Source organism: Microcaecilia unicolor, chromosome 9 (assembly GCF_901765095.1).
Source record: "Microcaecilia unicolor chromosome 9, aMicUni1.1, whole genome shotgun sequence".
In the NCBI taxonomy this organism is placed as follows: domain Eukaryota; kingdom Metazoa; phylum Chordata; class Amphibia; order Gymnophiona; family Siphonopidae; genus Microcaecilia; species Microcaecilia unicolor.
Genome location: NC_044039.1, coordinates 69,128,097 through 69,155,024, shown reverse-complemented (window position 1 = coordinate 69,155,024; position 26,928 = coordinate 69,128,097). Strand labels below are relative to the sequence as shown.

General features: G+C 49.2%; 1 protein-coding gene across 5 annotated transcripts in view; it reads left to right on the top strand.

The window, feature by feature from the left end:
- Nucleotides 1-26,928, top strand: part of FBLN1 (fibulin 1) — a 1,130,965-nt gene that overhangs the window by 444,772 nt on the left and 659,265 nt on the right. The window lies entirely within an intron of this gene.

The following is a 26,928-nucleotide window of genomic DNA, read 5'->3' as shown; positions in this document are numbered from 1 at the left end:
GTTTTATTATGATTGTACAGGTTCTGTTATGTTGGAGACATATGCTGTATGGTGACTGACTCCTCACGTAATAAAAATATAAAAAAAAAAAAAAAATGAAAGTGAGCCCCCCCCCCCCCCCATAGTGTATTAATCATGTCACAGAACTTCTCCCATACCAGGACAGTCCTAAAATTTTAGGCCTTCCATCTCTGACAAGAAGACGTTTTTCTTTTCTTTGAGCAGGGATACTCAAAAATTGAAAAAGCAATCTTGTATTAGTAAATCTTGATTGGAACTGTTTACCACTTAGTTTCCATGTTCTAATACCAGAAAACTAATATAACAAAAATGTAGCAGCAGAAAAATACTAAGGGGTTAAGCGCACTGACCTGGTCAGGAGCAGATGTTCAATGACACATAACTGGAAAGTGCTGCTGAATATATGTTCTCTCCAGCTGCTGCTGAGGTTCTCTTGGGACAAATTTGGGGCAAAAGCAGAAGTTATTGGGCACCCCTGATATCACATATTGGTGCCTGGATACCGAACAAATAGCAGTCCTGACTTGCCTGGATAGTTATCTGGGTACTGCCACTGAATACTGGCTGTACCCGGACAACTTCTGTCAGCCATGTAAGACCAAGGTATTCAGTGATGGTACCCAGATAGTACACTGGCGTTGAATATCTGGGTCTAATTCAACCAGTGGTGCATTATATTAGATATACAGATTGCAAAGTAATTCATTATTATTCAAAATAACTATGCTTGCGTTAAACCTTGCAAGCTGTTCTATTTATGGAAAGACTAGTAAAAAAAGGCCCGTTTCTGAAAGAAATGAAACGGGCAATAGCAAGGTTTTCCTCGGAGTGTGTATGTTTGAGAGAGTGTGTGTGAGAGTGACTGTGAGAGAGAGAGTGAATGTGCAAGTGTGTGTGTGTGACAGAGAGAGAGGGAGACTGGGTGCGAGTGTGTCTGTGAGAGAGAGAGTGTGTGTGTGAGATTGAGAGTGTGTGCCAAGGGTTCCCCCCTTCCCTCCCAGTTCCAGGGTCGTCCCCCTCTCCCTCCCTCCGTTCCAGGGTCGTCCCCTCCCTCCCTCCGAGTTTCTGGGTGCCTCCCTCCGATTTTCAGGGTCCACCCCTCCCTCCCTCCGAGTTTCAGAGCCCCCCCCCTCCCTCCCTTCCTCTGAGTTTCAGGGTCCCCCCCTCTGTCCGAGTTTCAGGCTCCCTCCGTCCAAGTTTCAGGCCCCCTCCCTCCCAGTTCCAGGGTCCTCCCTCCCTCCCTCCCTCCCTCCCAGTTGCAGGGTCATCGTCCCTCCCTTCCTCCCTCCCTCCCTTCCTTCCAGTTCCAGGCCCCCTCCCTACGAATTTTAAAAGTCATCTTCACTTACCTTGTTGGGGTTACGGTGGCCACCAGCAGCGGTAAAAGGCGTGCAGGCTCGGCCCTTCTCTCTCTTTCAGCTGTGGTCCTGCCCTCATTTCCTGTTTCCACAAGGGTGGGACCACAGCTGAGAGAGAGAGAAGGGCCGAGCCTGCACGCGTTTTAACGCTGCTGCTGTCCACCGTAACCCTGACTTGGTAAGTGTAGATGACTTTTAAAAATCAGAGGGAGGGGGCCTGGAACTGGAAGGGAGGGAGGGAGGAAGGGAGGGACGACAACACCCTCATGCATGTGACGAACCAGGAAGTACGCTAACGTCACAACAGGAGATGGATACAGCGTTACAGGCAGCACGAATCCTACAACCCTTCACTGCCACGGAGTCAGCTTCAGAATGTTGGAGGTGCTTTTTATTATAGTAGATAATACCACCTCAAGAGGTGAATCAAAGTTACTCTGAGCACAGCAGGCCAAGTATTTTCACAGCTGGGTGATATCATCTAACGGAGCTCAGTGCGGACAATGACTAGCAAGATCAAGAACTTTCTAGTAGTGTCCCACTGTACATGTGCTGGTGTTTTCCAGCCTGACACGTGGTTCCCTCAGTCATTATAAAAAGCTAAAGAATTCAATGCCAAGGGGAGGTGGGAGGGTATATGATGTAAGGCCTCTGGTTGGCCTGGCTATGGTAAAGCCTCCGATGGGCCTTGCTATGGTAATCCTCTGATAAAGAGCACACGGTAATCCAAAGGGTAAGGCAAGTCTTTTTAATCCACCGGAGCACAATTTTAGATTCAGGTAGCTCAGCAAAGCGACTCCAAAGCAAACAGCTCAAGAATCCCTGCAGTGTCAATAAAGTAGTTCAAAAACAAACAACTCAAAATTCTCAGTGGTGCCAGTAAAACAGCTCCAAAACAAATAGCCAAAAATCTCAGCAGTTTCAGCAAACTGTTCCAAAAGCAAAGAGTTCAAAGCACTGTAGCTGAAAAACAATGCAGCTCCAAAAACATTGCAGCTCTAAACATTGCAGTTTTCAAAACATTGCAGTTCCAGACCTCACAGTTTCAAAACATTGCAGTTCAAAGCCTTGCAGTTCAAGCATTGACGTTCAAAACCCACAGTTCAAGCATTGAAGTTCAAAACCCACAGTTCAAGCATTGCAGTTCCTTTCCCTACTTCCCCTTCTCTGCCCAACTCTCCGGACCAGGGAAGTAGCAGGGTCCCACCCTTTACCTGTCAGCCACTACTCCTGACAACCACCCACTCTGACCCCGTGGGAAACAGCCATGCTTTCTCCTTCAACCCCTGCTCTGGAGCAACCATATCCTTCCCTTCCTAGCCCAGCCTCCGCTCCAGGCTATTACCTTCTGGCCAAATTCTTTCCCTCTGGCTTTGGCAAACCCTGCGATATCCATGGGCTCTCCTTCTCCCTCTTGAACCTCCTGTTCTTCTGCCCCTTGCCATTCCATGGGTTCCTCACCCCACCCTCTTTCCACCTGTACTACATCTCTCTGATTAGAGGTACTTCCACTCCCCTCTTCCTCCCTGAACTCCTCCTTAGTCTCCCCTGGGGGCTGTTGGTTACGTGAATCCAGGACTCTGGGATAGAGCTTCCACAAAGCCTGCTGGGGATCGTAGTCCCGACTTTTAGTGTATGTTTCCCTTAAGGGCTGCTGGAAATGGTAGTTTTTACCATTTTTCCTGTTTCCCGGAGAAAATGCTCTACCATCACCTGCCTCCTCCTTACAATGAGAATACTTGGCCTGCTGTCCTCGAACACCTGCTACAAGTGAGTAACTTTGCTTTCTCTGAGGGCAAGCAGGCCATTGTATTCTCACAGCTGGGAATCACTAGCTATCTGGTTCACCGAAAACAACAATGCTAGGCATATAGGGATCTGAAATATTGAGGCCTGTTATTCAATTGAAAAAATTTGTTTACTAGCTGTGGAGATGCAGCCTGGAACAGAAGAAAACTGGGCCTAGGGAGGTAGAGTTGAATTCTAGACACTGAACAAATTCTGTAGGACTGCTTGCCCAAACTGACTATCTTGTTGGGGATCCTGCTCAAAGGCAGTAATGAGATGTGAAATTGTGGACAGATGACCATGTTGCAGGTATGCAAATCTCCTCTATGGAAGCTGACCTCAAGTGGGCTACCGACATAGCCATGGCTCTGACATTATGAGCCTTGACATGTCTCTCTATTGTCAGCCCAACCTGGGCATAAGTAAAGGAGATGCAATCTGCTAACCAATTGGAAGTTGTGCATTTGCCGATGGCTACCCCCATCCTGTTTGGGTCAAAAGGAACAAAAAGCTGGGTGGACTGTCTATGGGCTTTAGTCCACTACAGATAGAAGGCTAAGGCTTGCTTGCAATCCAAAGTATACAGTACAATCTCGCCAGAATGGGCATGTGGTTTTAGGAAAAATGTTGATAGAACGATTGACTGATTAAGATGGAATTCTGAAACTACCTTAGGAAGGAACAGGGTATGTGCAGAGAACTACTCTATTGTGGTGAAACTTACTGTAAGTTGGGTCAGCTACTTGGTCCTGAAGCTCAATGACCTTGCAAGCTGAAGTGACTGTCAAATATTTCAGATGACAGAAATCAAGTGGCTCAAAAGGAGCTTTCATCAGCTTGGTGAGGACAATATTGAGATCCCAAGACACAGCTGGAGGTTTGATAGGAGGATTTGTCAATAACAAGCCATGCATGAAGAGAGCAACTAGAAACTGTATAGAGATGGGCTTACCTCCAACACGGTGATGATAGCACTATTTGCACTGAGATGAATCCTTACAGAGTTATTTTTCAAACCAGACTCAGAGAGGTGCAGGAGGTATTTGAGCAGTTTTTGTGTAGAACAAGTGAGGGGATCTAAGGCCTTGCCCTCACACCAGACAGCAAACCTCCTCCACTTAAATGAGTGCAGTCTTTTCTGGAAGCCAGCAAAACGTGGGAGACACCCTCCAGCAATCTAAGGTTTCAAATCCTATGCTCACAACGTCCAAGCCATGCGGGCCAGAGATTAGAGGTTGAGATGCAGAAGAGACCCCTCGTTCTGCTTGATGAGAGTCAGTCCAATCTCCACGGATCTTCGGAGGATAACTCTAGGAGAAGAGGGAAGCAGATCTTCCTTGGCCAGTAAGGAGCGATTAGGATCACAGTTCATTGGTGTTGAATGAGTTTCTGTAAAGTCTTCTCTATGAGAGGTATTGGAGGATATGCATACTGAAGACCCTACCCCTAAAGTAGGAGAAAGGCAGCTGTCGCTAGTCTGCCGTGCAATCTGAGCTTGGATCAGAACTGGGGTACCTTGTTGTTGAGATGAGTGGCAAAAAGATCCACTCAGGGGGTGCCCCATTCTCGGAAGATCTTGCTGGCTATTCCCATATTGAGAGACCACTCATGTGGTTGCAAAACTCTTCTCAGTCTGTCCGCTAGGCAGTTGTCCTTTCCTGGCTCGAAGGTCCATCCCATGAAGGAGGGCTCATTGCCACATCCCCACTGCTTCCTGACACAAGGGGTAGGATTCTGTATCCCCCTGCTTATTTGCCTAAAATATTGCAACCTGTTTGCCATTTGGATAAGAATAATTTGGTTTTGCAGCAGATCTCTGAAAGCATTGTGATTTACTTGCAGTGTTTTAAACTGGTTTGATATCTGTTTAATCTGAAAACTACCAAAAGAATTAGATCTTTGTTTGCACCCTAAAAGTGTACCCTTCCCCCATCTGGCTTGTAAATCTGTAGGTTAAGGTGAGGCTGATAGTTTGTGTTGTAGAAGGAGCAGTTAAACCACATGGTCTTTACTGACTCCTGCCTGAAGGATACACACAGATAAGAATTGCTCTGGCTTAATTCTGCATTTATATCTTTATATCTTTCCTGTTTTTGTTACATACTCTGCTAAAATTGTTATTTGCATGTCCCAATCCTTAGAGCTGTACACCTGGACATTTCTTCTGGTGAATTTAAGTGCAGCTCTTCAGATACCTTACAGCAGAGACATTCCTATAGTCTTAAGCTTCCCTAGAAAAAAGAAAAAAAAACCTGTATATCTGCTAATATTGTGATTTACTTGCTGTGTTTTAAACTGGTTTGATATCTGTTTAATCTGAAAACTACCAAAAGAAGTAGATCTTTGTTTGCTCCCTAAAAGTGTACCCTTCCCCCATCTGGCTTGTAAATCTGTAGGTTAAGGTGAGGCTGATAGTTTGTGTTGTAGGAGGCCCAGCTAAACCACATGGTCTTTACTGACTCCTGCCTGAAGGATACACACAGATAAGAATTGCTCTGGCTTAATTCTGCATTTATATCTTTATATCTTTCCTGTTTTTGTTATATACTCTGCTAAAATTGTGATTTGCATGTCCCAATCCTTAGAGCTGTACACCTGGACATTTCTTCTGGTGCAGCTCTTCAGATAGGTTACAGCGGAGACATTCCTATAGTCTTAAGCTTAAGCCCATCCACCCCAAGACGGACACTTCATAAATAACTTCCCCAAATACACTACTTATCACAAATTAACTCCACCCATATTACTACTACTACTACTATTTAGCATTTCTATAGCGCTACAAGGCATACGCATCAACTGTCTCTGAAAAGAAAACCCCTCATTATCACAGGAATCCCCAGTCTTCTACACACCAGCTAAGGATTACTGCTCTAATAATATGAATCTCAGCCAACAGATCCATAGGCTGCTGTTCTCACTACATCACACCTGTTCATACCCATTTCAACCAATCAGGATGACTTTTATTCTCTGTAACAATTGTGGTGCTTTAGTTTCAAGACCAATTATCTGGAGACTTAAGGCTTGTCCTATCTGTCTGCAACTCACTAGATTAAAACACGAGCTCAGTAAAGTAAAACAGGAACTAGATGCACTTAAAGCAGCATCTAGGACCGCACAATATCATACTGCACAGAATCATACCAAATTATCACCACTACCACAAAGGATAAAACCACCTAAAAATAGATGGATCACTGTAGGCTCAGGCAGACTTCGTTATGTGACAAGAAAACATCCGATCTCACAAGTGTTGCCCCTACAAAATTCTTTTACTCCATTACAGCACTGTGATGTTCTTGAAAACAGAACGGAAGCCAAAGAAAAAATAATAAAAGTGTAACAAAAAGATATGACGGTACCCAAAGAGAAAAGAAACCCCCAAATCACTAATGATGAAATGCATACCAGGAAATGTAAATGGAAAGCGATGACCACAAATGCTCGCAGTCTAAGCAATAAAGTTCATGACCTTCAGGCCCTGATGTTGGAGGCAGACATGGATGCAGAGACGTGGCTAAATGGTTCCCAAGAATGGGATGCAAACATACCAGGCTATAATCTATTTAGGAAGGATAGAGAGGGTCGTAAAGGTGGCGGATTAGCTCTGTATGTGAGGAATATCATCACTGCGACTGAAATGACAGGGACCTGGGGAAAGGAAGAAGCGATATGGATCACCTTAAAAAGAGATGATAGAACCTCTGTCTACGTGGGTGTTGTCTACAGACCTCCGACACAATTGGAGGAATTAGATAAAGACCTGATCGCAGATATTCAAAAGTTGGGAAGCAAGAGAGGTGCTGTTGCTGGGAGATTTCAATCTGCCGGATGTAGATTGGAAGGTTCCGTCTGCGGAATCGGAAAGAAGTAGAGGGATCGTGGATGCTTTCCAAAGTGTTTTGCTCAGACAAATGGTGATGGAACCCACGAGGGAGGGAGCGACACTGGATATGGTGCTCACAAATGGGGATAGCGTGTCAAATATCCGAGTGGGTGCCCACCTGGGCAGCAGTGACCATCAAACGGTTTGGTTTGATATAACAGCTAAAGTGGAGAGCGGCCACTCAAAACTCAGTCCTGGATTTCAAGTGTGCTGACTTTAGTAAAATGGGGGAATACCTGAGGAAGGAGATGATGGGCTGGGAGGAAGTATGAGAAGTGGAAGGACAGTGGTCCAGGCTGAAAGAAGCTATAAATAGGGCTACGAACCGTTATGTAAGGAAAGTAAATAAAAGCAAGAGAAAAAGGAAACCGATATGGTTCTCCAAGCAAGTGGTTGAGAAAATAAAGGCTAAAGAGTTGGCGTTCCAGAAATACAGAAAAACTCAAGAAAAGGAACACATGGAGGAATACCGGATGAAAATGAAAGAATCCAAGAGAGAGATACGACTGGCAAAAGCGGAAGAGCAAATGGCTAGAAATGTAAGGAGGGATGACAAAAATTTCTTCAGGTATATTACTGAAAGGAGAATGACTAAAAAGGGAATTTTGAGACTAAAAGATACTGCGAACCGCTATGTGGAAAATGATGAAGAAAAAGCAAATTTGCTAAATAGATACTTTTGTATTGTTTTCACAGAGGAAAATCCTGGAGAAGGACTGCGATGGACTGGAAATAGTACAATTGAGAATGAAGTGGATAGAGCATTGTTCACGGAAGAAAGTGTGTATCAACAACTTGAAAAGCTAAAGGTGGACAAAGCCATGAGACCGGACGGGATCCACCCCAGGATATTGAGGGAGCTCAGAGAGGTTTTGGCGGGTCCTCTTAAAGATTTGTTTAATATATCCTTGCAGATGGGAAAGGTTCCGAGGGATTGGAGAACGGCAGAGGTGGTCCCTCTTCACAAAAGTGGTGATAGGGAAGAAGCTGGAAACTACAGGCCAGTAAGCCTCACTTCGGTTATTGGAAAAGTAATGGAAGCGATGCTGAAGGAAAGGATAGTGAATTTCCTGGAAGCCAATAAGTTGCAAGATCCGAGACAACATGGTTTTACGGAAAGGGAAATCGTGCCAAACGAATCTCATTGAGTTCTTTGATTGGGTGACAGGAGACTTGAATCAGGGACGAGCTATAGACGTAATCTACTTAGATTTTAGCAAAGCTTTTGACACGTTTCCCCACAGGAGGCTCTTAAATAAACTGGAGGGGCTGAAGATAGGACCTGAAGTGGTGAACTGGATTAGGAACTGGTTGACGGACAGACGCCAGAGGGTGGTGTGAATGGAATTCGCTCGGAGGAGGGAAAGGTGAGTAGTGGAGTGCCTCAGGAATCGGTGCTGGGGCCGATTCTGTTCAATATATTTGTGAGTGACATTGCCGAAGGGTTAGAAGGTAAAGTTTGCCTATTTGCGGATTATACTAAGATCTGTAACAGTGTGGACACCCGGGAGGGAGTGGAAAACATGAAAAAGGATCTGAGGAAGCTAGAAGAATGGTCTAAGGTTTGGCAATTAAAATTCAATGCGAAGAAATGCAAAGTGATGCACTTAGGGAATAGAAATCCACGGGAGACGTATGTGTTAGGCGGGGAGAGTCTGATAGGTACGGGCGGAGAGAGGGATCTTGGGGTGATAGTATCTGAGGATTTGAAGGCGACGAATCAGTGTGACAAGGCAGTGGCTGTAGCTAGAAGGTTGTTAGGCTGTATAGAGAGAGGTGTGACCAGCAGAAGAAAGGGGGTGTTGATGCCCCTGTATAAGTCGTTGGTGAGGCCCCACCTGGAGTATTGTGTTCAGTTTTGGAGGCCGTATCTTGTTAAGGATGTAAAAAGAATTGAAGTGGTGCAAAGAAAAGCTACGAGAATGGTATGGGATTTGCGTTACAAGACGTATGAGGAGAGACTTGCTGAACTAAACATATACATATACTCTGGAGGAAAGGAGAAACAGGGGTGATATGATACAGACGTTCAAATATTTGAAAGGTATTAATCCGCAAATGAACCTTTTCCGGAGATGGGAAGATGGTAGAACGAGAGGACATGAAATGATATTGAAGGGGGGCAGACTCAAGAAAAATGTCAGGAAGTATTTTTTCACAGAGAGAGTAGTGAATGCTTGGAGAACTCTTTTATTAAAAGAAACGCAAAACAATACTTCAACAAAAGTATGTACAAGCAATAAAACCCCCCACATATCTCCTAGACCCTACACACCTATACAAAGCCAACTAACCCCCCCCCCCTTAAAAACCCCCACCCTATACCAAACCTCCCCTATGGAGGTTTCAAATGAACATGTTTCCACCACACATTTGCCTTCTGTAACCCTTCCGTCACCCGTTCCCATTTAGCCACCTCCTGAACTCCCCTAATTATGTCCCAACTAACCTGTTCAGCCGACCTGTAGTCCTGGTGCAGGGACACCCCACACCGAGCCATCCAAAGGTAAAACCTGAGTATTATCGAAATGATAAACTCCGTCACCGGATCCAAACCCCCACTTCGCTGCTGCCGCCCATAGACCCAATCAGCATATGAGTACGACCGGAAGCTAGAAATGTGCAAAAGCGATGCCACTCTATCCCCCACGGTCCTTGAAAAGGGGCAATCCCGCAAAAAATGGTCCATTGTTTCTTCCGTACCCACACATTCCCCCCTTGGACAATCCCGATCCTGCATAGTCCTATAGTTGAGATTTCCTCTCACATACAATTTCCCATGAAAGGACAGCCAAGCAATGTCCCTGTACTTAGGCGGAATCCGCCTCGATGTAACCAATAGCAAGCCCTGCCGCAGCACCGACCCAGGTGCATCTCGGAGTGTCAGGGGTGCTGAAAAGGCCTGGGCCCGCACCCTTTCCACCCATACCTCCCTGCTCCCTGCCTTAATTTCCTCCACCGTGATCCCCCAGACTCTTACCAACCGAACCAACATCCAATAGTACCCTACCTGCATGGGTGCCCCCTTCTTTAAAGCCGCCACCCTTCCCCCCATCCGCCATGGAATCCAAAATCTTTCCCACCATAACAAGACACTTTGTGCCCACCCTGGCGGGTCCCTACCCACTGCCCGTCCCAAATTAAACTGGAGGAACAGGGAACTGAAAAATAACACTGGGTTCACCATTCCCACCCCGCCATCCTTCCGGGGTAAGTATGTAATGTTCCGTTTAACCGGGTTCAGCCGATTCCCCTACAATAGTTGGAAAAACACACTATACAGGGTAGTATAACAGTGTGCTGGCACCAAACAAATATAACTGAGAAACAGGAACATGGGCACCAGGTGCCTCTTAATCAGCTGAACCCGGTCAGACATTGTCATCCTCCAGCCTTTCCATCTGTCAACCTTGACTGTAGCTGCCTGGATGCACCGCTGCCAGTTAAAAGATGCATAATCTCCTTGATCAAAATAAACCCCTAACACTCTCGTTCTGGCAATTGCGGCCGGAAACCCCCCTCCCAAAGCAAATGCCAGCCCTGGTGGACCCACCCATAAACTCTGACTTTTCTGGAAATTAATCAGTGACCCCGAGGCCCGTGAGTAACTGGAAATCAACTCCTGCAACTTCTCCCCCTCCCTTGGATCCGCCACCCACACTGTGATGTCATCTGCGTAAGCTACCACCCTCAAATGACACCCTGTACTCACCTCCACCCCCCGAAATCCCTCCCTCCCTCCCTGCTCTAAACGCCTAACAAAGGGATCTATTGCGAAGGTGTATAACAGAGGACTTAGGGGACACCCTTGCCGAACCCCTGCTGTGACCCCAAAACTCTTCCCTTTCCAACCATTTACCAGAGGAAAACAACTGGCCCCGGTGTAAAGTAACTGTAACTGTGCCACCCAATCCCTTGGAAATCCATAATGCTCTAACAACCTCCAAAGAAAAAACCACTGTACCCTATCAAAAGCTTTATCTTGGTCTAAAGCCACCACCAACCTCCCATTCCCCTCCCCCCGGCTGTGCTCTAGACCCTCCCTAACCCATGCAGCCGCCTCCAAGACCCCCCTCCCCTTAACCCCACACTGCTGTGAGACTGCCACCACTTCCTGGACCACTGACTTCATCCTTTTTAAGAGCATGTGTGCAAAAATTTTCCTGTCCCCATTCAACAAGGCGATAGGACGCCAGTTCAACAGGGACCCAGGATCTTTCCCTTTACTAAGCAAAACTAATGCTGCCTCTGTCAGAGATTGGGGCAGAATCCCCTGCTGTCGTGCGGCTTCCCAGACCTGCAACAGAATTGGAGCCAGATGGACTTTAAAAGTTTGGTAATATTCAGCCGTCAGGCCATCTGGCCCTGGAGCCGTTCTTTTCCGTAAGGCCCCGATGGCTTCCTCCACTTCCCCCAGTGTCCAGGGACGCGACAGGGCCTGGAGATGGGGCCCTCCCTTTCCCACCCCTGGTGTCCCGTCGATATAGTGTCCCATCACCTCCTTATCCAAGTGTCCTCCCGAAAAAAAAACGTGCAAAATGTTCTCCTACTACCTTCAAAATCCCCTCCTTCGAAACCTGCACTACCCCCCTTGCGTCCCTTAACCCTCCCACTACCCTCCGCTCCCTCCGCTCCTTACAGCAGACAAACGGATCAGGACTAATCAATTTCCCGAAATCACGTTCATAAAGCAAGGAGGCATATCTATCGTATTGGACCTTCTCTAACTGCGCTTGCAGTTCCAGGATATCCTCCCGCCTACCCCCTGTGGAGAGTAAATAATCCCTGCGTTTCTTAAGTGTCGTTCCTAACCTCGTCCTTTCCCGTCCTTCCCTTCTTGCCTGTTGGGTAAAAAATCTCCTCGTGCGCTTTTTGACTACCTCCCACCATTCTCCAATAGAGGGAAAAATACCCTGGATGGAGAGCTGATCCTCCAAGAAGGCCCGATACTCCTCCTGCATTCTCGTATCTGCTACCCATTTAAGGTTGAGCCGCCATAAACCCCTTCCTGGCCTATGCCCCGCCCAACCTCCTACCTCAATTAACACCAGCTTATGGTCCGAGAAGTCTACGTCCACTAATCTGGGGCCCTGCCCGCATGCCCCTTCCCGAACCAAAAATCTATCTATCCTACTCTTACACTGACCCCGTGAAAATGTGAAACCCTGTACCTCAGGGGAATGTTCTAAGTGCACATCAACCAGCCCTGCCCCTTTCATTATCCCTGCCAAACGTACCCCATCATACCTCACCTGCGCTGTCCTCCCCCCACTATCCTGCCTCCTTAAAATAGTATTAAAATCCCCCCCCCCCCCAAACCACCTGACGTGCTGTATAGAGATAAGGTTTAACTTTCCCAAACAACGAGGAACGTTCCTTCTTACTTTGAGGCCCGTAAATATTAATAATCCGCAACGCCACCCCGTGCCACAACACATCTAACACCAAACACCTCCCTATACCTAACTCTATCACTGTTTGAATATCTACATTATGTGTTTTAAATAAGATCCCTACCCCCCCATACCTTTCTCCTGCCAAACCCCAAACCGAAGGTCCCCATCTCCAGGCCCGTTGTGCCCGCCTAATCGCTTCTAGCGTTTGTAGCCGTGTTTCCTGAAGCAGAATACAGTCTGCTTGTATCTTAGAGAGGCCATCAAAGGCCAAACATTGCGCCCTCTGGGAAGCCACACTCGCCACATTCAATGTGGCAAACAAAAAAACAATTCCTGCCATTACCATCATTGAGTAGAAGGTATCCTCTGCTCACCTCCTTCCTGCATATCTGCCCTCTGCAGCACCCCACTACCAACGCCCTGCACCCCTTCTGCAGAATCCCTTCCTTCCTCCGCCCAATCCCGAACACCAAGTTTAAAACCCTTATCCTTCCCTTCCCCCTCCCCCCCTCCTTTCTTCCTCCCCTTCTTCTTCTTAGAGTCATCCAGACCACCATCTCCCCTCTCACAAAAGAAGGCCCCCACCCCCCCTCCCCTACTTGCTCCCTAACTCTGAGCTGCTCCCCTGCCCCTCCCACCCCCCTTACCTCATTCCCATCACCCCTTTTACCCTGTTCCTGTCTAGATCTGATCCTATCAGACCGCCTCTTAATCCCTTCTCCTTCTCCTGTCCCCTTCTTCTCCACTCCCTCTACTTCCAACCCCCCCCTCCTCCTTCGTTCCCAACCCCTACCATCCGGACCTTCCCCCCCTTCTTCTTACACCTACCACCCTCTCCCTGTTCCACCTCAAATTTCCTCTTCCCTTCATCCCCCCCCAGGACTCCCTCTCCCTCCCCTCCCCCACCTTCCTCGATCTCCTCCTCCCTACCTTCCTCTTACAGAATCTGAAAACGGTTCTCCACCCTCCACTCCTGTGATCCAAATCCCGAGCCACCCAACTCCTCCCTACCCTTCCCCTCAGCCCCCCTTTGTTTCTTACGAACTTGAACCCAACCCCCTTCTCCCTCCCCCCGTTCCCTCACCTGTTCCTCCCCCCGTACCCCTGAAACCTCTTCCTCCCTCCTCCCCTTCTGCAGCTTCCCTACTCCCTGTACCTCCGGGCCCTGACCCTGAAACCGCCCTCCCCCCACCCCCGCCCCCTCCTGGACCAAACTCCCCCGTCCCCCACCCTCTTCCCCCTCATTATGAAAAGCCCTCGGGCAATTCCGAAAGGCATGCCCCAGATCCCCACAAAGATTGCACCGGATAGAGGAACATTCTTCCGAAAGGTGATCCTTAGACCCACACTTTGCAAACTGCTGTACCGGGCAGGACATGCTAAAGTGGCGGAAAGACCCACACCTAAAACATTGTCTTGGCTGTCCTTTATAGAAGCACAGGATCCTATCTCTCCCGATAAAAGCTGCCGAGGGAATATGCTGGACCACCTGACCCACCTGTTTAAGCCTAACTAAAGCCCCCCACCCCCCTGCCCATACTCTACTTGGATCCGGGAGCTTGGTTAGTGGAGTTCTCAATTCAGCATACCGCTGAACCCAGAAGGCCAGGTCCGCTGCTGAGATGGATTCATTCCGGACTAAAAGGGTCACCTGCACCAGATCAGGTCTGCTTATCGGAATCACCCTATAATTTCTCCATTCCCCCCTCCCTCGAACTTCTTCGTACTTTTCCCAAAACACCTCCATCCTCCTTTGAGTCAAAAAACTAACATCATATTCCGGAATGTTAGCCGGGTGGATGCAAGCATATAAATCTTCTGGAATAAACCCTAGCCCTAGTACCAACTGCAAAACCTTACCCCGGGATGGCATACCCCCCTCCCCCACCCATTTGAGCTGAACGACATTTCGGCTTTGGGGATCTGCCCCCTCCCTCCTCCTCCAAACCCGTCTCCCCCCCTACCCGCAAAACCTAACCTCCCCCTCCCCTGCTCTCCTTCCCCCCTCACCACAGCCGCAAAAGATACCGACATCTTCCCCGCCCCACCCCCGCTCTTCCCTGACCTGGAACCGTCCCGACCATCCAAACCCATGCCCTTCTCCAACTGCCCCTTCTGAGCTGTCCCCACCCCCCTACCCCCTCTACCTTCTGCAGCCTGCCCTGGCACCTCCCTTCCTCCCCCCTCCTCTGATCACAGACTGCCACCTCCATAGCTTCAAAAGTACACCCATTCTTTACCAATCCCCCACCCTGCTCATCCACCCCATCCAAAGCAGCCTTCCCCCCCAAGTCCAAACTGAAACCATTTACTAGACTGTCACTGATCTCCAGATTTTGTCCACAAGGGAGATCCCTGCTTATCTGTTCAGAAGAAACCTTGCAGTGCTGCTCCCTCTGAATATCCTGCTGCTCAGGCTCCTCTGCTCCCAGCTGGCTGTCTGTTGCATTCTGCTCAGAAGGGTCCTGTGCGAGACCAGTCACTGTGTTATGAGAGGAATTTCCCCTTGCTTCCTCCTGATTGGCAGAAACCTCCTGTCTTTCCAGCTCTGGAAGGCAGGATTCGCCAGAGCCTGCTTGCCCAGCTGCAGGTACTCCTTGTAACTTAGCAACAGTTCCTGCACTCAGGGAGCCTGTAGAGTGCACCTGTGTTTGCAAGCAGAGCTCTTCTGCTGGCAACAGTTCTTCCACAAATGCACCTTCAACCAGAGTAAAACTGTCCTTTTTACCTTCTCCTGTCCTGCCTTCTTCAGGAAACCTTCTTTCTGCAAGACTAGGAACACTTGTCTGGAGCTTTTGTATGAAAAAGTCTCTATCTCTGGTTTCCATAGCCTGCAAATGTGTAGGAGCCTTTTGAAGCTCTTTCTCTGTCCTTGTAGGCTCCAGAGATACTATGGACTCCCTGCTGCCTCCTCCCCTCTCATTACCAGAAGCAGCCATCACAGTAAGTGCACCAGAATCTGTTTGACTTGCTAAGCCCTTCATAAATTGCAGTGTATGTCCAGTGTTTGTAGCTGGCAAGTCCTCACTCACACACTGTTGTTGTTGAAAAAGTTCTGCTGTATATACTGGGGAAACCTGACTCTGAGATTTTGCTGTGCCTTGTGCCATTCTCTCCTGGTTTATGTAAAGTTCCCTTAAGGGCAGGGCCGGTCTTAAGGCGAGGCGACCGAGGCGGCCGCATAGGGCCCCGCGCGCCTCAGGTCGCCCCGCCCGCCCGAGCTCCAGTCCATCAGAGCTCCAGTCCGTCCTTCCGTCCTCCCTCCCAACGAATCCGATGCGCCGCCGCCGCCGGCGTGGAGGGGGCGGTCTGCCCCCCCCCCCGATGTCAGCGGGTGGGGGGGGGTGCTCTGAGTCGCTGCTCTCCTGCCTTTAAAAACGCAATTTGGAAGCGCTGAAGACAGTGACAGGCAGTGCCTCGCGTCTGCCCGCCCTGCTACTAAAATCTGTTCGACGTCATTGGGCCTTCCCACATTGAGTCCCGCCCTCCTCTGAGGTAACTTCCAATTACCGCGAGGGCGGGCGGGACTCAATGTGGGGAAGGCCCGAACGACGTTGAGATTTTTAGTAGCAGGGCAGACCGAGGTGCTGCTTGTCACTGTCTCTCCGACGCTTCCAAATTGTTTTTTTTAAAGGCAGTGAGGGTGGTGGGCGGCAGAATGGAGCTCAGCTGGTAGGTGGGTCGGGGGGGGAGGGACTCAGATGTGAAAAGGGTGGGGGTTCTCAAATGGGGAGGTGGAGAGGGGGATCACGGATGGGAGAAGGGGGTGGGGAGGGGGTTCTTGGATGGTTGAAGGGGACGGGTTGGGGAGGGGATTCTCGGATGGGAGAAGGGGACTGGGGTTCTGGAATGGGATAAGGGGACTGAGGTGGGAGGGGTATTCACGGATGGGAGAAGGGGTTGGGGAGGGGATTCTCGGATGGGAGAAGGGGACTGGGGTTCTTGAATGGGATAAGGGGACTGAGGTGGGAGGGGTATTCACGGATGGGAGAAGGGGGTGGGGAGGGGGTTCTTGGATGGTCGAAGGGGACTGGGGTTGGGGAGGGGATTCTCGGATGGGAGAAGAGGACAGGTGGGGAGGGGACTGGGGTTCTTGAATGGGATAAGGGGACTGAGGTGGGAGGGGTATTCATGGATGGGAGAAGGGGGTGGGGAGGGGGTTATTGGATGGTTGAAGGGGACGGGTTGGGGAGGGGGTCACGGATGGGAGAAGAGGACAGGTGGGGAGGGGACTGGGGTTCTTGAATGGGATAAGGGGACTGAGGGGGGAGGGGTATTCACGGATGGGAGAAGGGGTGGGGAGGGGGTTCTTGGATGGTTGAAGGGGACTGGGGAGGGGATTCTCGGATGGGAGAAGGGGACTGGGGTTGGGGAGGGGATTCTCGGATGGGAGAAGAGGACAGGTGGGGAGGGGACTGGGGTTCTTGAATGGGATAAGGGGACTGAGGTGGGAGGGGTATTAATGGATGGGAGAAGGGGGTGGGGAGGGGGTTATTGGATGGTTGAAGGGGACTGGGGTTGGGGAGGGGATTCTCGGATGGGAGAAGGGGACTGGGGTTCTTGAATGGGATAAGGGGACTGAGGTGGGAGGGGTATTCACGGATGGGAGAAGGGGGTGGGGAGGGGGTTCTTGGATGGTCGAAGGGGACTGGGGTTGGGGAGGGGATTCTCGGATGGGAGAAGAGGACAGGTGGGGAGGGGACTGGGGTTCTTGAATGGGATAAGGGGACTGAGGTGGGAGGGGTATTCATGGATGGGAGAAGGGGGTGGGGAGGGGGTTATTGGATGGTTGAAGGGGACTGGGGTTGGGGAGGGGGTCACGGATGGGAGAAGAGGACAGGTGGGGAGGGGACGGGTTCTTGAATGGGATAAGGGGACTGAGGGGGGAGGGGTATTCACGGATGGGAGAAGGGGTGGGGAGGGGGTTCTTGGATGGTTGAAGGGGACTGGGGAGGGGATTCTCGGATGGGAGAAGAGGACAGGTGGGGAGGGGACTGGGGTTCTTGAATGGGATAAGGGGACTGAGGTGGGAGGGGTATTCATGGATGGGAGAAGGGGGTGGAGAGGGGGTTCTTGGATGGTTGAAGGGGACTGGGGTTGGGGAGGGGATCACGGATGGGAGAAGGGGGCGGGGAGGGGGTTCTTGGATGGTTGAAGGGGACGGGTGGGGAGGGGACTGGGGTTCTTGGATGGGAGAAGGGGACTGTCACTGGGGTCTGAGAAGGGGCCATATGGGGCCTGGGGCTGGTGGGAAAATGGGGCATGCGTGGGTCAGGTGGGAGAATGGTTCTGAAAAAGGGGCCCTAATACAAGGCATGTGGATGAAGGGGGCTGGAACTGGGGGCTGAAAAGGAGGGTAGGTGGGATAAGGGGGCTAGCACTGGGACTGGAGGCTGAAACTGGGGACTGAAAAGGGGACAGGGAGAAGTGGCTGGGGGGCTGAAGCTCGGGACTGGTGGGATAGTGGGGCTGGAACTGGGGGCTGAAAAAAGGGGCGGAGAGAGGGGCAGATCCTGGATGCGGGAGCGAGAGGGAGGGCAAACCCTGGATGGATGGCAAAGGGAGGGCAAATGGTGGATTGAAGGGGCAGAGAGAGAGAGGGCAGACAGTGGATGGAAGGGATAGAAAGGGGAGAGAGAGGGCAGATGGTGGATGGATCATGGAAGGGGCAGAGATAGAGGGCAGATGTGGATGGAAGGAGCAGGGAGAGAGGGCAGACACTGGATGGAGGGGACAGCAGAGAGGGCAGACACTGGATGGCAGAGAGAGACCGAAGACAGATGCTGGATGGAAGGAAGACAGTGAAAAGAAAATGAGGAAAGGAGAAACCTGAGACAACAAACTGTAAATAAAATATATATTTTTATTTTTTTGCTTTAGGATAAAGTAGTATTGTAGATGTGTTAATAAATGTTTATAATATAGAACATGTAAACAAGGTAATCTTTTGATTGGACTAATTTTAATACATTTTGTCTAACTTTCGGAGAACAAAACCCCCTTCCTCAGGTCAGGATAGGATACTGTAACAGTACTATACTATATTGACCTGAGGAAGGATGTTTTGGCCTCTGAAAGCTAAGTCTATTAGTCCAATAAAATGGTATTATTTTATTTTCTATATTTGTTTGATTTCTGTTTGTTAATTTGTAAAGTGGTGATTGGTATTTGTTAGGTTTTTTTTTCAAATTTACATCTGTTGTCTTTATATTTTGCACAGTACTAGGGGACATTTTCTGTTTCTGTGGTGTTGCATTGTATGCAGAGTCTGGCATCTTGGGGGTTCAGTTTAATTTTTGTCTAAATAGAAAGTTTTAATATTACTACTTATTCTATAGTGGATTAGGGTGTATCTGTGTTTGTGAAAAAGACATGGCTTTCACTTGGCATTGACTGTGCAGGATTGACGATGATCTGTACTATTCTGTCTGGTTTCATTTTACAATAGGTGAATTGATGCTGTAGTGCTCACTGTAGTGTTTTAAGATGTTTTCCTTTTCTTTGTGTGATTTAGTAGAAATGACTACTTATGGTATGGTAGAATTGCTCTATAGGTCCTGAGTGTTTTGTATTCTCGGCATACCTAGTACTGGATTTTGGAGGGGGATGTTAAAAAATGACTGGGAGGGAGGGGGGCCCTGGAGCTGGGGGCCTTGGAGCTCGGAGGGAGCGGTCTGGGAGCTTGGAGGGAGGGGTGGCCGGCCCTGGAGCTAGGGAGGGGGGCGGAGCTAGGGGCGGGGCTAGGGTGGGGCCCCATCAAATTGGTCTGCATAGGGCCCCGCACTTGCTAAGACCGGCCCTGCTTAAGGGATTATCAGTATTCTTCTTTAATGAAACCAAAGTCTTTTCTTTGTGTTGAAGCTGCTTTAACAAATGAGCTTCTTCTTTCTTGTAAATGTCCTGTTTATCTCCCGGGGCCAGCCTAGTCATGGCTTTTGCCATCTTCAGCCGTTTCCCCTGCTCCTCTATGTCTTTCTCCAGGGCTTTAATCATTCGCACCCTTTGTACCACTTCTTCAGCCAAGTGCCCCGGTCCTTCACTCACCGACCGTACACCATCCTCCCTGTCTTCATCCTCCTCCTCCTCCGACCAATCACTATCATAGTCCTGTACGCCCGGACCCGGCTGAAGCTCCTGGTGTACCACCATCGGCTCCTCTCCTTCCACCGTCTGGAGGCCCGAGGCCCTCCCTATCCACTTCCCCCCTCCATGTTCTTCAGGCTCCCTTTCCGGAAACCGCTGGGTCATGGAGGAGGTACCTGTTACCTCTTCATCTCGGAGACACTGAGCCCTGCGGTCCACAGGACTCCTTTCTCTGCTCCCCGAGGCTGGACTGAGCTGCACACAACCCTTCCGGGCCTTCTGGTCCGTAGGGCCTAGAGGCCCCATGTCCTGGGCCTTTCTTGGGAAACTCTTCCCCGGGCCTCTCTGCCCACCTGGGGAAGGAGCCAGCCCAGCACCCTTCCTGCTCTCTAGAGACCAAGCCTTCAAGCACACGTCCTTCTCTCACCAAGTCTAGGCTGGAATGCCCTCCCGCGGGAGGTGGTGGAGATGAAAACGGTAACGGAATTCAAACATGCGTGGGATAAGCATAAAGGAATCCTGTGCCGAAGGAATGGATCCTCAGGAGCTTAGTCAAGATCAGGAGGCGGGGCTGGTGGTTGGGAGGCGGGGATAGTGCTGGGCAGACTTATACGGTCTGTGCCAGAGCCAGTGGTGGGAAGCGGGACTGGTGGTTGGGAGGCGGGGATAGTGCTGGACAGACTTTTACGGTCTGTGCCAGAGCTAGTGGTTGGGAGGTAAGGCTGGTGGTTGGGAGGCGGGGATAGTGCTGGGCAGACTTATACGGTCTGTGCCCTGAAGTGCACAGGTACAAATCAAAGTAGGGTATACACAAAAAGCAGCAAATATGAGTTATCTTGCTGGGCAGACTGGATGGACCATGCAGGTCTTTTTCTGCCGTCATCTACTATGTTACTATGTATTTAGAGAGTTCCAAATGGCCCTGAGCTCGAGGAGATTGATATGGAGATCTGTTTCCTGAGCAGACCAAGTCCCCTGGGTGTGAAGACCATCTGCATGAGATCCCCATCCTATGCTGGATGCATCCGTTGTTATCACTTTGTGAGGAGGTGAAATTTGGAATTGTCCCACAGATAAATACGTCCGAATTGTTCACCAGAGAAGGGCATGAATCAACTCTGGAGGAATCTGGATGACATCAGCTAGGTTCCTAGCCATCTGAGCCATCTCTTATGGGAGAGGTTCCGCAAGACTTACTATACTGCAGACCAAGGACTGCAAGTAAAGGCTCATGTAGAGCTGGTAGGACTGGATGCGGGCATCAAGCATCGAGGCCTGAAATGTTTTCCTCCCAAATGAGTCTAGTGTCCCGGCCTCTCTACCTGGGGGTGCCGAGGCAAGAGTCCTGGAGCTCCTAGCTCGTTTGAGAGCAAATTCAACTACCAGAGAATGGTGTGGCAGTTGAGCCCTCTCAAATCCAGGAGTCTTTCAGATACGGCACTGGGAAATTCACCTTCTTAGGTGCAACCTGCACTGAGAGGGGAGATTCTCAGTTCTTCATCAGTGCATCCTTTAGGATAGGTTGCAATGGTATAGTAACCCCTGTCTTAGGAGGAGACTCGTAGTCCAGTACAGTCAACATCTTCACCCTGGGCTCTTTCTCCATTTCTAACTTAAATGGGATGGCAGAAACCATCTCCCCTGATAAAACTGGTGAAAGTGAAACCCTCAGGTTGAGATTTATGTCTCTCTTGAGGGGGAGAGGGATCATAAGGTATCCTATAAGACTCCTCATCCGAGAAGTTATGTGGGTCCTCCTCTGAATCCCATGAGCATCCCGTTCAGACTCTTTACGGTACTCAGATTGTAATGAATGAGTCTGTGCCTGTCTCGACTCAGAAGATCCATGTCCATGCCCCAAAGAGCTACTCTCTGATTCCAGGGAAGCTTCCTTCCCTGATGGCGAGAGTGGTACTGTATGCATTTTGGTCGAGGTCGACACCCTTCTGCACTGGCATGGAAGGAGCCTCAGGAAGAACCTGGGTTTGATCCACAGTTGGTGCAGGTGCCCTCGATGTCTGAGTGGTTTGCAACTGCAGCATCTATGTAAGCTTCTCTCTGAGCATGGCTGAGAACCATTCATCGAAAGAAGGCATCGGGAAAGACAGGAGAGTTGAAAGAGAGGCAGCCTGAGAAGGCGTCGGTGTAGGACCGGTAGCAGGGACCTGGCTGTTACCAGCACCTCTTCCAAGGAGGGAGAGCATTCCTCCCAGGGCCTCCACTTCTTGAGTACTGCCGATGCCCCAGCACTCCTGTCACCATTTGTGGAGGACGACCGATGCTTATTCTTCTTGGGCTCCCCCGATGCACAGCATTGTGGCCCCTCGGTGCCAATGAGGACAACATTGAACCTGTATGTTTCAATGCTGACCTGTTCCAGGCCTACTCTGACGCTCGATGTCAAGACATTTGGAGACTTCCTCGATGCTGTTGCACTCCCAGTAGATGCTGAAGCCTTGGCAGCCATCGAGGTTGATGCTTCTGATGCTGATGTCAATGTATCGGCCTTCTGGAAGCCAAAAAGCTTCTCCTGTTGAACTCTGTGTCCTCAGTTGCATTTGCAAACAGAGACAACAAGAGTTAGGCTCATCGTCAGGTCCTAGGCACCCTATGCAGCAGTTGTGTGGGTTTGTTATGGAAATCACTCGATTATATTGGGCGCACCTCTTGAAGCCACTGGGGGTCTTGGATATCGATTTTGAACCAGTAAAAAGGGGACAATGTTCAAATTGAGGTCAGGCTCTGGCCTAAAAGGGCCTAGTAATACATAAAAAGTAAAGTAAACTTTAAGGACCAAAAAACAAAGAAATTAAAAGTGAAACTGAAGAAAGGGTAAAATAAAGAGAAAAATTATCCAAGAGGTCTTGAAAACCCACACTAGAAGGCATAAGAAAAAAAGCTATACTCCAGGGGCGTAGCTACGGGTGGGCCTACCCAATCTTGGCTCAGGCCCGCCCAAATGACAACGACTGGAACGGCGACTTTTACCCGAAGTCGCAACGACGAACGGGCAGGCAGCGCTGCGGTAGTAAAAGCAACAAGGAGACTGGTTCAACTCTCCGTCCTCCACTTCCCTCCCTCTGCGTCCCGCCTTCCTCTGACGTCATTTCCTTTCGGGCGGGACGCAGAGGGAGGGAAGTGAAGGACGGAGAGTCGAACCAGTCTCCTTGTTGCTTTTACTACCGCAGCGCTGCCTGCCCGTTCGTCGCTGCGACTTCGGGAGTGGAATGGAACGGAAGTGAGCCAGCGGCCAGCCTATTGCGTCCACTCACTGTAAGTAAAGATCACTGTTTGCACTCCCCCGCGCAGCCGTCGCCGTTCACTTACACAGCAAGGAAACCTGTGAGCTGCTGCATCCACGTTGTCATTCTTTACAGGTGGCTGGGAGATGCTGTGAAGGGGGAGGGGGGAGACGCTGGATAGAAGGGGGAAGGGGATGGACAGAAACAGGATGGGCAGGGGAGACAGGAGAATTGCTGGACAACAGGGATGGATGGAGGGGAAAGGGGAGAGAGGAAATCTGCTGGAGATGGATGGAGGAGAGGGCAGGGGAGAATGGAGAGTTGCTGGACGGAGCGGAGGGCAGGGGAAGGAGGAGAATTGCTGGACATGGATGGATGGAAGGCAAATGGGAGAGAGGAAATTTGCTGGAGATGAATGGCTGAAGGAGAGGGCAGGGGAGAATGGAGAGTTGCTGGACATGGAGCGGAGGGCAGGGGAAAGAAGAAAATTGCTGGACATGAATGGATGGAGCGGAAAGGGGAGAGAGGAAATTTGCTGGAGATGGATGGATGGCGGAGAGGGCAGGGGAGAATGGAGAGTTGCTGGACATGGATGGATGGAGGGGAGGTCAGGGGAGACAGGAGAATTGCTGAACATGGATGGATGAATGGAGGGGGCAGGGGAAAGAGGACATTTGCTAGATAGGGGAGAATGGAGAGTTGCTGGACGAATGGATGGAGGGAGGGGAGAGAAGTCAGGAAGGAGGTGCACATGGATAGAGGGGATAGAAGAGAGGAGAAATGCTGGACATGGATGGAGTGGAGGGCAGGGAAGAGAGGAGAAATGTTGGACTAGGATGGAGGTAAGGAAAGACAAAGGAAGGAGATGCACATGGATGGAGGGGAAGGGAGAGAGGAGAAATGCTGGACATGGATGGAGGGGAGGGAAGACAGAGGAAGTAGCTGCACATGGATGGAGGGGAGTGAGGAGAAATGCTGGATATGGATGGAGCGGAAACTGCTGAGTTTAAGGGCTGGTTTGGAACACGTTGAGGGCAGATACTGATACTCGAGGAAGGATGGGGCAGGGCTACAGATGGTAGACAGGACGCATAAGGACACAGGAGGATGGTGGACATGGTGAGTGAAAAAATATCAAATGGAAAGAAGACACTGCGTAAAACAGAAGACACTGGGACCAAAGCGAATAGATCAGACAACAAAGGTAGAAAAAAGTATTTTACTCAGAATGTATTAATTTGAATATGCCATCTTTTGGAAATGTGCATCTGTGATATTTTGCATGTAAGTTTAAAGTTTTCTGGTATTGCTGCATGCTGAGTCTGACTTCTTGAGTTAACTTTCCAGTTCAGTATTTTGCCTTCATATTTTTTGATTTCTAGTTCCTTGTGTCATGTCCGTTGTGTCATGTGTTGTTCATGTGTGATCAAGGTGCAGTATTCTGATAGCGTGTAGTATTTGCAGCCCTTTTTGTTTTGCTTTTTTTTTTCACAAGGTAGTGTATTGGTGTTTTAGAGCCTAGTGTAATTACAGTCCTGCCTTTTCAAGCATAAGGTTGTAGCTCGTCCTGTCCTTGGAATTAGTGCTGTTATGGTTTAGTAAGGATATGAGTGTGTTTTTGCACAAGTTTGTGTATAGCATTTTGCAGTGGAGAGATTGTGGGATAATGTAATTATATTTAAAAATATCAATTTTTCCATTAAGTATGTATGTGGTTATACTGATGCAGGGCAGCTGTTGGGCAGAGTACTTAGAAATCCATCATCAAGTGAATTCTTAGGCATTATTTTCTAGGATCCCAAGAGACACTACTCATACTTATATAGACAGTGCGTGCCCACCCATATTAGCTCTGGGCCCACCCAAAATCTCAGGTCTGGCTACGCCACTGCTATACTCAAAACAACACTCTATCACTAAATTATAGACTGGGCACTTTGATCAAAGATATGTAGATATAATGTATTATATATAAAAAAGCGTCAAAAGCCCAGGGTACCATTAAATTAGGACACCACTGTATTGGCTAGCATCATAGGCTCCTCCTCCTACCGAAAAAAACAACAGAGTAAAAACTTCCAAACTCAATTTCAATAGAAGAAAAAATCTGTAGTTAAAAAACAGAAGAAAGGGTAATAACTTGTAACAATTTATTGATCAAAGTACTCAAATCTAAACTCTATTGCTCAGGACTTGAAAAACTTAAGCCCATAAAGCACGATTGTAACTTCAGCCTGTTAGGAAGCCCCACGTTCCTGACTAAATTTCTAAAAGAAAAAACAGCTGTTTAGTGTATCCTTAATGTCTCTAATACAGCAACAGTTATATAGTTGTCATCTCTCAAATTATTCACTGTATTCTTTCATCATAACCAGCTAAATGTCTCTTAAATCTACTTTCAACTTAGCTTTCAATGACTAAGTAGATCCCGATGACTCCATTCTTTCCACTGCTGTTTCTGACCGTGGGTGCCACTGCTGTTTCTGACCGTGGGTGCTACTTGAGGCCCCAACTCAGCCAATTGGTGACAAGCATTGAGGCAGAAGTGCTCCCCAATTGATCCTGCTCCATGGTGGCCATTTTATTGAATGATGTCATCTGACTCTAGAATTAGTACCTCAGGGACCTTGAGAGAAGAAAGAGTGTGTGTATGTTGTGTGGGGAGGGGTCCTTGGAGCCTCAACATTTTAAACAGGGCTGGATTCAGATACTTTTGTCCTGAGTCAGGGCTTGGCAAATGTGTGTCTGGTTAAGGGAGCCATGAGCTTACCAGGGCATGAATACTCTGTGGTGGCTGGAGTAGCTTTGATTTGGATCAATGGGCTCTTTCATTTTAAGCCACTGCTACCTGGAAAGGGCTATTAAGTTTAAAATGACTATCAGGCTTATTTTCGAAAGAGAAGGGCGCCCATCTTTCGACACAAATCGGGAGATGGGCGTCCTTCTCTCAGGGTCGCTCAAATCGGCATAATCGAAAGCCGATTTTGGGCGTCCCCAACTGCTTCCCGTCGCGGGGACGACCAAAGTTCCTGGGGGCGTGTCAGGCATAGCGAAGGCGGGATGGGGGCGTGTCTAACAGATGGGCGTCCTCGAGCGATAATGGAAAAAAGAAGGGCATCCCTGACGAGCACTTGGCTGACTTTACTTGGTCCATTTTTTGTTACGACCAAGATTCAAAAAGATGCCCGAACTGACCAGATAACCACCAGAGGGAATCGGGGATGACCTCCCCTGACTCCCCCAGTGGTGACTAACCCCCTCCCACCCTGAAAAAAACAACTTTAAAAACTTTTTTTGCCAACCTGAAATGTCATACTCAGGTCAATTGCAGCAGTAGCGGAGGCATAGCGAAGGCATGGACGTCCTTCTTTCAAACATTTTGGATATCCTGAACTGCCCCTTCCCACAAGGACGGCCAAATTTCAAGGGAGTGGAGTGGAGGAGTGGCCTAGTGGTTAGAGCACTGGTTTTGCAATCCAGAGGTGGCCAGTTCAAATCCCACTGCTGCTACTTGTGATCCAAAATCCAAATAAATAAAGGGGGTGTCAGAGGCATAGTAAAGGCATGAACATCCTTCTCACAGAAACATCCAAATTTTGGATATCCTCAACTGCCGTCACAGGGACGGAGGCATAGGAAGGACGTCAACTGCCGTCGCAGGGACAGAGGCATAGCGAAGGATGTCCTTTACTCATACTCTAAAAAAAAAAAAGACGTTCCTGACGAGCACTTGAATGTTTTCACCTGGACTTGTGTTTTTCTAAGGTTGTAGACGGCTATTATACAAGCAGCTTGTCTGCATGTATGAAGCCGTCTTTGGCATGCACAGAGCAGCCACGCATAACGCTTGGCTGCTCTGCACTGGCTTCCCCTCCTTAGGAAGGAAATCGTGTGCAAATGAGCTAACAGCGAGCAGCTCATTTGCATACGATTTCCTTCATGCATGCCCGTTCCTTTCTGAATCGCTAAGGGATCGGTAAGGGAAGGGCTTTTTCCATTCAGTTAGTGGGACCAGTGCAGTACAAATGCTGACTCCTCCCACGACCAAATGGCTTGGATTTGGTCGTTTCTGAGATGAGCGTCCTCGGTTTCCATTATCGCCGAAAATCGGGGATGACCATCTCTAAGGTCGACCTAAATTTGCTGATTTG